General features: G+C 33.2%; 1 long non-coding RNA gene across 1 annotated transcript; it reads right to left on the bottom strand.

The window, feature by feature from the left end:
* Positions 1-1,346: 1,346 nt before the first annotated feature.
* Positions 1,347-6,214, bottom strand: LOC126688460 (uncharacterized). The gene is made up of 3 exons (XR_007644268.1): positions 5,570-6,214; positions 5,238-5,302; positions 1,347-1,877 (listed from the first exon to the last, which is right to left on the bottom strand). It is a non-coding gene; the product is annotated as an uncharacterized LOC126688460 (long non-coding RNA).
* Between the last annotated feature and the right edge of the window lie 2,561 nt (positions 6,215-8,775).

Below are 8,775 nucleotides of genomic sequence, written 5' to 3'. Positions count from 1 at the left end.
TTTATATTATTAACTAGAAAATTTCATTAACAAAACTTGGCAGTATATATTTTATATTACTAAACTCATATATATTGTATTTTGGTGCACAGGATCGGTTCATTATAGTGATATTATTGGTCAATTTCTTTTTTGTCTTTTTGGGTTTATCACGAGGATAGAATTAGATAAAACAATAAAAATATATATTGCATTTTATTTTTTAAGTGATGCTATTGGACATTTATAAAGCAAACTAAATGTAAAACTTAAACCAATGGGAAACAAACTATTTTCTCTATGTTAATTTTTTCAATCCTCATAAATATTTAGATTCATGATTTTTTTTTTTTAAATTTGTACTTTCATCAAGCCACTAAACCGCGTGATGAAAAAGAAACAGGAATAATAATGAAGTCTATATTGTCATCAATCAAATACAATTAGTTCATATTAATCTTCTCCAAAAATTGCTAAATCCATCAACTCCTTTGGCTTTGGAACTGAACACTGTAGTCAGTGAACCATCCAAAACCCCATGAACCATGGCTACCCCTTCCCTTTTTCTTGCCAGCGAGCAAACTCAAAGCAGAGTCTCTAGCAAATGCAAAACTCAAATCTCTGGCTACCCAAAACCAATTAACCCAAATACTCTAAACAAAAGCAAACCAAATGTGACACAAATATCCTAAACAAAGAAGTGATAAATCTACAATAGCATATGAGAATAAAAATATCATTGAAAACACAAAACATGGCAGGTTTATTTGAAGTAAACAGCAAAAATCTGAATGTCTAATAAAACCAAATTGAAGTTTAATAACACTAAAATAATTCTATGTCCTATTTCGTATATAAGTACTCAATAAGGGATAGTAAAAATAGGGGAATAGTGTAAAGAGAAACTACAGAAAAAAGTCAAAAATAGTCATTAAAAGGAAGTTGATAACAGTTCCTAATTTCAACAGCAAGAATCAAGATTAATTACACAAAGGTTCCTCAAATTTATTAGGCTTTACTCCAAAATTACAGAAAGAGATATATAAGATTATACGCACACCCAAGTTATGGAATTCATGAAACTTTCCACCGATTATTATGTAATCATCTATTCATAAAATAAATTAATAAAAGTAAATCATCTATAAGTACTCAAGACATACACAATAAAAACAAATGAATAAACAAAATAAGCAAAGCTAACAACAACAATAGAAAACTAAATACTTCTGTCAAAAAAGAAAAAGACAAAAGGAAGAAAAAAACTTCCTTGTTTTTTATTTTTTTATAAACTTCCTTCTTTTAGGAGATTGTAAAATCCCTCTTAATCTGTGTTTATGCATGAAATATATTCAAATGAAACATAATGAGGAAAATACAAAACACCTCTTCACCATTATAGGATTCTTACTGTAACTCCTCAATTTACTTTGCAAAGAGGACAATTCATTCCAAGAATACAAAGTAAAACAAAAAATATATCATGAGGTAAGGGGAGAGGAAAAAGAGATCCCTTAAAGCCAATCCCTATTTTGTACTTGCACTGATTGAAACTAAAAATTGGTCCCTCAAGATCAAATGTCCAAGCCTATGTAAGTTCAAAGGAAGTGGCTATGGTAGGCCTATCCAAGTCTTCCATTATAGAATTTTCTCAATACCAATCATTAAAAGATAAGAGCTAGTACCAATAGAAATCTGCATTGCCTTGCTCTTTCCTTGAGCCGTGTACATTTGGTTTTCAATTTCTTGATTCTTCCTACCGTTGTCATTTTCCATCAACTCCTATTTCATTAGGATCTTGATAATATTTGCACTTTTCTCAGTTTCATCAATATTCATTTTCTTATTTGTCTCTACCCCTTTTCAACTACTCTCTGGCTCTAAGTAGCAATTAAGACCTAGCAAAATAAAAATATTCATAAAAAATAGCATTAGCATAAAACATAAAATGATGCATTGAGTTGCACTATAAAACTAAGGATTATTATATTATAAATTATCCAATTTGTTGGTCACTAATTGGGTGCAGATGCAAACACATGCATATCAAGAATTGGGTATAAGGTTGTAACATTGAATGCTCATAGGAAACCAATACTAAATTGGATCAAAACGTAGTTCTAATGTTATCCATTTAAAAACAGTTAATTTGTTAATAAACTGCATATGGACTATGACCATTGTTCTAAGAAAATAACTTAGAAATAGATGGATTGTGGATGAGATTTTTGAAGACTTTTCTTAAAGACACCATCTCTAGGTAAATGGTAAAATTTATATATATATATATTTGACCAATAACATCCCAAAACAATAAAGGAAGATATCCTTCTACTTCACTCTTGTAGACAACATCCATCCCATATAGCATCTTGCTAAAGACAACATGGTATTCCATCCAACCTTTAAAAGGAAACAAAAAGCAGGCATGTATGAAAAAAAAAAAAAAAGGTCCTAGTTATGAACACAGCCAGTAAATTTCACCATATTATAGTTTACACTTGCTGTCAAGGTGCACATATGTTGCGAATTTAGAATATGGATACTCAAAGTCATGTAATGAGTCTACCCACACCTAAATATGAAGAAACATCTTGATGTACCTTAACTGAGTACCACACTACTTATTTAATATGAAAAACAACTTAAACATGAGGATATATGCAACAACAACATGAGTTTATATGCAAAATTCAGTCAAATTAAGATGAGTGCACAAATTTTCAAAAATAATTCAACAAAACAAATTATTCAACAACATGAGTGATAAAAACTAACAAAAAAATAGATACTAAGATACCCAAACTTGCAATATTGTTTTTTAGGATATAGAAACGAAATAGTGCCCTTTTAAAAAAATAAAACCCCTTAATTGTCAGTCTTCCAAGGAGAGAGAAAGAGATTGGCATTAAGAAAATAGACATATTTGCATATTCCTCTCTCTTGAAATCATACTAACCTGCCCCGCTTAAAAAAAGGGATATATTGTATGGGTTTTTCTTTAGAAGAAATTGATTTGAGTAGCAATTGAATATAAACACAACATACACAATAAGAGAAGAAGAAGTTTGTTTGGCAAAGACGTTGCTCTATTTTGACTTTGGAGTTATGATGGTTATGAAAAAGGGTAAGAAAGTGATATCTTTTGCTATCTCCAAGAGATCTAGTACCTGATAACATTTGAATCGTGGGTTGAAGATATTTCATTCGTGCCTAAAACAATGTCAATAAATAATAAAATAGTAACATTTGCGCAATAAAAAACTATGATATCCAAAATTTAGAACTAAACAAAAAGCAAGAAAATTTTTTTGAACAAAAAAAAAAATAAAGAAAGAGATATAGAGAGAAAGAGACTAATCTATCTTCTTTGTTAACTTCAAAGTTCAACCAAAGCCTCTCCCTATTGCCTATACCTTCTTTGTCTACAATATTTTTTCTTGCTCTTCTCTCTTGCTGCCGTGTGACGTCACTTGAACAGTGAAAAGGAAATCTAATATAAACTAATCAAATCTAACCCAAATGCCTAAATCATATTTAACGTCCTAATTTTAAAAACATAAATGCTAGTAGCGGGTCCAGCAGTCTAAAAGTAGCAGTAAGGTTGAAGACTGGTAAGACAATCTCACAATGGCGGTTCCTAACCTTTTGATTTAGTAATCTTCTTGCAAAATACCCATCATCTTATCTGATAAAGATCTTTGTGAATTCGTGCTTTGACAAAAGGACGGAAAAAACATATTGAAAAATATGTTTATTTGAGGAAGAAAATAGGTAGTTTTAATGGTAGTTAGCTTTGGATGAGTGGGTTTAACGTTTGTGTGAGATTTAGCATCTGGCTTTAATTTTTTAGACGTGTTTGTTTCACACGGTATAACCTTTCACTTTTTAACTTAAACATTGTATAGTTGTAAATGGGCTTTTTTTCTATATGTCAAAACAATTATATTGATGAGGCCTTGTGATCATGATGAAGATGCAACAACCAACAGCCTATTATTGATATAGCATGTCAATTTATAAATCAACCAAATGATTAAACATACTAAGGACACATAAACAAAAAAACAGAATTCTCACTAAAGTGTTTGACTTCCTTAGACAATGTAGCTCAAGTCATAGCAAACCTTGAAATGTAATTGATGGGGGAAAAAAAATTCAACCTCAATCCTAAAGCCTACTTGATGTATTTTAAAACAAAATAAAATTTGGTGTATTTTTAATAGAATACAACATTGGTTCATTAAAAGATGCATATTAAGCTATTATTATTTCTGCACATGCATAAACCCGAAAACTTCATAGCATATCCCATTTTAGAGAAGGAAAACACAACAATACACAAAATTTTCCATGATTAACATATCATAATGCTTAATGATATGGCATGAAGGGAGTTCTAAATAAGAGAACTTAAATAAAAGAATCCACCCCTACATAAAGGCTTGGAATATTCACTGATAATTGTTAGGTGGAATGTTCATTGTCAATTTCTACTTTGCTATTCATTTCAAAGTTTTATACTAAAATTCAATTTAGTTTCACGGTGCATGCTCTTAGATTCATAATTGATTCAATTTGATATTAATGGCCATTTATAAATGGCAATAGAACTTAAAAAAAATTAACTATATTAAAATCATCTACCACTAAAAACTATTGTATACCTTTTTTTTGTCATATATCCACCAGTTTCAAAAGTGGGCAAAGTTGTACAATAAGGAATCAATCCATGAGAATGTGCACATATTTAGACTTTTTGAGGAGAAGCACTAATATTAAAAATTAGATTCACTACTTCTAAGAGGCATCTAAAATATTAATTAATCTTCATGTTGATCATAGCAATATACCATTAAATAAATATATTGAAGAAAATTAAAATAAAATATATGCAAAGAAACATCTAGTAGAAGTCCTATAAACAAATAGATTAGAATAGAATAAATCATATAAGAAATGTCTAAAACAATACATACCTGTTTAGGTTCAGATTGTTGTAAAGAGAGAAGCAGCATAGTATGCAGATTGTAAAATCAATCACAGAATAGCCCAGAACCATTTTAATCATAATATTTAAAACAAAAAAATAGAAAAAAAAAAAATCCAAACCCAAATACGTAAATGAAAAAAAATAAATTCTAACCCAAATACCTAAAAATCAAACCAATCCAACCAAATATCCAAACATAAAGTATATTTAACATTCAATTAAAAAAAAATTACCATTGATGGTTCCAATAAAGTAGAAACTATACCTGGTAGTACTGCTTCTACTCAGACTTGGATTGCTTGCAAGGATTTCCCTTTCCACCTACAAACCCTGAAAAAGAAAAGCTTAGAAAGAACCCAACTCATCTCTGTAGAGAAAGGAATTGACATAGACAGATATAAATTAAAAATACTTGAAATAAAAAAATACGAATAACCAGGAAATATTAAATAAGAACAGTCACAGCTGAAAAGCATTCATCATTGATCCCTGGTAAATTAAACAAAAAACACCCTCATAATTCACCACTATTTACATTAATACCAATCAAAGCACAAACGGTTACTGTAAAGTCAAACTCAAAACTCGAAAACTCACTGTATTGGGAGACTTGAAAGACGATGACCCATCAACGACATCGTTGGAGGCACCCAAAGAAAGCGACATCTATATCAGACCAGACTCGCCGGCTCTAGCGCTGGCACCGCGAGACATGAAGAGTTGTTGCTGGAGCATGATGGCAGCGGCAGAGGAGGACTTAGTAGCGCCAGAAATCTGGTGGCTATGGAGCTTGGAAGCGAGGGTGGAAGAGTCATGGTCGAACTGGTAAGGAACATTGTTGTCAGGGTTAGACGGTGGCGTTTCATCGGAGAGTTCTCTGGGCTTGAGGTCCCACGGGGTTTTAGGGTTGAGGTTAGGCCAAGAACACGAAGGCTCCAAGAAGTCATCGTGTGTGTTGTTGGGGTCGAAGTGTGAGTTCTGGAGGTGTTGAATCTGAGAGTTTTGGATCTGTGGGGAGTTGTATTTCTAATTTGCGTTTGATTATTGTAGAAGGGGAGGTGAAGCAAGCGTGTCTGATATCAAAAGGTTTTATTTAGCCAAAAAAAAATAGCACAACATTTAATGTAAAACACAGATTTCTAGAAGGTGAGGTGAACCTAGCGTTTTATTCAGGAAGAAAGAGAGGAGGACAACTTTCCATAAGAGATGGAGCAAAATTGGACTCCAATTTCAGATTTGAATTGAACAATTAGGAGGATAAATTTAGACACATGACACAAAATTAGAACTCTAATTAGGAATTCTAATTTAAGTGCTTCACCTATTATTTTATATATATATATATATATATAGATATATAGATAAGATAAAGAGTAACATTATATCAATCGTATGAAGTTATTTTTAATTAGGTTACAAGTAGGGGAAGAGCCGCACGTTTGACTCAGGGACCGACTCCTCTCCTGAAAAAAAAAATGGTTCAAAAAAAGAAAAGAAAGGGCAAGTTACTTGAAAATATGAAGGGTAAATTCCACAAACCTACCCTGAGGTTTGTGGAAATACCAATGAGGTCCACGACATTCTAAAACCTACCAATTTAGTCCTTAAAAGACAATTTTATCCCTAACTTTCTTTCTCTTTCTCTAATCTGTCTCCGTTCCTCTCCCCTTCTCTCTTCTCTTTCTCTATCTCTCAGATCTCTCTCTCAAAAATCACTGTTTGGCTCCTTTCCAATACCTGTTCCGCCATTCCTTTCTTTTCTTATAAATTCTTTTTTTACTCTATTAAAACCAACACAAAATTATTCAACACCAAAACCCCATCTCTAATCTAACCCAGAAACATACCCTATAAAACCAACAAAATTCAACACATTTACACAAACCATTCACCACCAAAAACTCATTTTTAATCAAACCCAGAAACCTACTCTACAAACCAACAGAAATCAACACATTTAAACAAAACATTCACCACCAAGAACCCATTTTTAAATCAAACCCAGAAACATCCACTAAATTTTCAAGAAACCAATACATATACACATGATAAAATTACTGAACAATCATCCATAAAATTGTAAGATTTATTTATGTCAGTTCAGACAAAAAAAAAAAAAAAAAAAAAAAACTTCTCTTTCTATTCGGTGAGGTCCGATTCGGAGATTGTGGATCGAGCTTATTCGGCGATTCAGCATGCGATGTCTCGGCTTGAGGATAAGTTTCAGCATGTTTTGATTCAGAACACCGTTCCTCTTGACGCTGAGAGACTGTACGGCTCGATTCGCCGAAGTAGCCTTTCGTTCCCAGTCAACGATGCCGAAATTATTGCCGGAGAAGATGGTATGAGTGTGGTGGTCAGTGACTTTTCTAGTGGCTATGGGTGATATGGGTTTGTTGGGCGGTGGGTTTTGAGAGAGATCTGAGAAAGAAAGAGAGAAGAGAGAAGGGAGAGGAACGAAGAGAGAGAGAGAAGCAAGATGGGGAAGATTGGTATTATCACTGAAGGGTAGGGATAAAATTGTCTTTTAAGGACTAAATTGGTAGGTTTTAGAATGTTGTGGACCTCATTGGTATTTCCACAAACCTCAAGGTAGGTTTGTGGAATTTACCCAAATATGAATCATTATAGTTGTCAGATTAAAATAGATTTAAAACCTGAGATATGGTCTCCCACTCTCACTTAAAGCAAAAGCCTTGGCTTAATTTATTAGCCAAACTGTTCAAAACTTCAAGCTGGTATCCACGAAAAAGAAAAAAAAAATCTATTATATACTAATACAAAAAAAAAAAAAACAAAAAAAGAGTAAGTTTTGTCACAACACTCCATATAGTTTATTGTGATTGGTAAAAAATAAATATATATATAAAAGTGATCTACAAACAGTTACAGTCGATTACAAAACAGAGTTATAATAAAAATTGTGATTTTATTTATAGTAACAGAAGGACTCCCACCAAAAAAGGAATGTTGTGTTATTTTTTTTTTTTTGATAACAAACATCATTCACCTTTCATTGATTTGGACAATTATCCATAGAGATTACATCCATAAGAACCAGATTTGATACAAAATGGGGGGTATCTTCCACCCAAACAGTACATTCTTCCTCAAACAAAGCATGCTTGGCTAACTGGTGCGCAACCATGTTACCATTTCTGCCAACATGGGAAGCCGTCCAGTGATTAAAATGCAGCAAACAGAGACGCATTCCCTCAATCACCTTCTTGATCGAGCTTGGGGCCGAGGAAGAATCGGAAATGGCCATCACCACCTGCTTTGCATCACCTTCAATGATGATCTCCTTAAGACTAAGATCTTTTGCCAACTGAATGCCTTCCTCCATAGCCTTTGCTTCAATCTCTAAAGGCCCCAGGGGCAGATGTATTCTTTTACTTAAAGCTCCCATGACTTGGCCTTTTTCATTCCTGATCACGACTCCAACACCGCAGCACCTAGCATCCTTGAAAATGGCTCCATCCACGTTGACTTTATACCAACCAGCCCTTGGCGGTTGCCAGCAAGTATTGGTTCGAACCTGAATTCCATTAGGTGAAGGATCACTCTGTCTGCATTCCTCAGTGTAGTTTCGGGCTTCTACTGCAATTTGTTTTGGCTGTTTACACAGGCCTTCATGCTTGAAAGAGTTCCTGTTATTCCATATCTTCCATGCCATGATTGCATACCACTCCCAGTCTTGGATACACTTATCCTCCTTCAGCTTCCACACCACATCTATGAATTCATTTGAGTACCGAAGCTGGTCTCTTACTCTTGTTGGCAGACCCCCATTTTTCCATACC

This window comes from Quercus robur, chromosome 6, assembly GCF_932294415.1.
Source record: "Quercus robur chromosome 6, dhQueRobu3.1, whole genome shotgun sequence".
Lineage (NCBI taxonomy): Eukaryota > Viridiplantae > Streptophyta > Magnoliopsida > Fagales > Fagaceae > Quercus > Quercus robur.
Note: the sequence above shows the minus strand (reverse complement) of the source record. Positions and strands in the feature narration are given on the sequence as shown.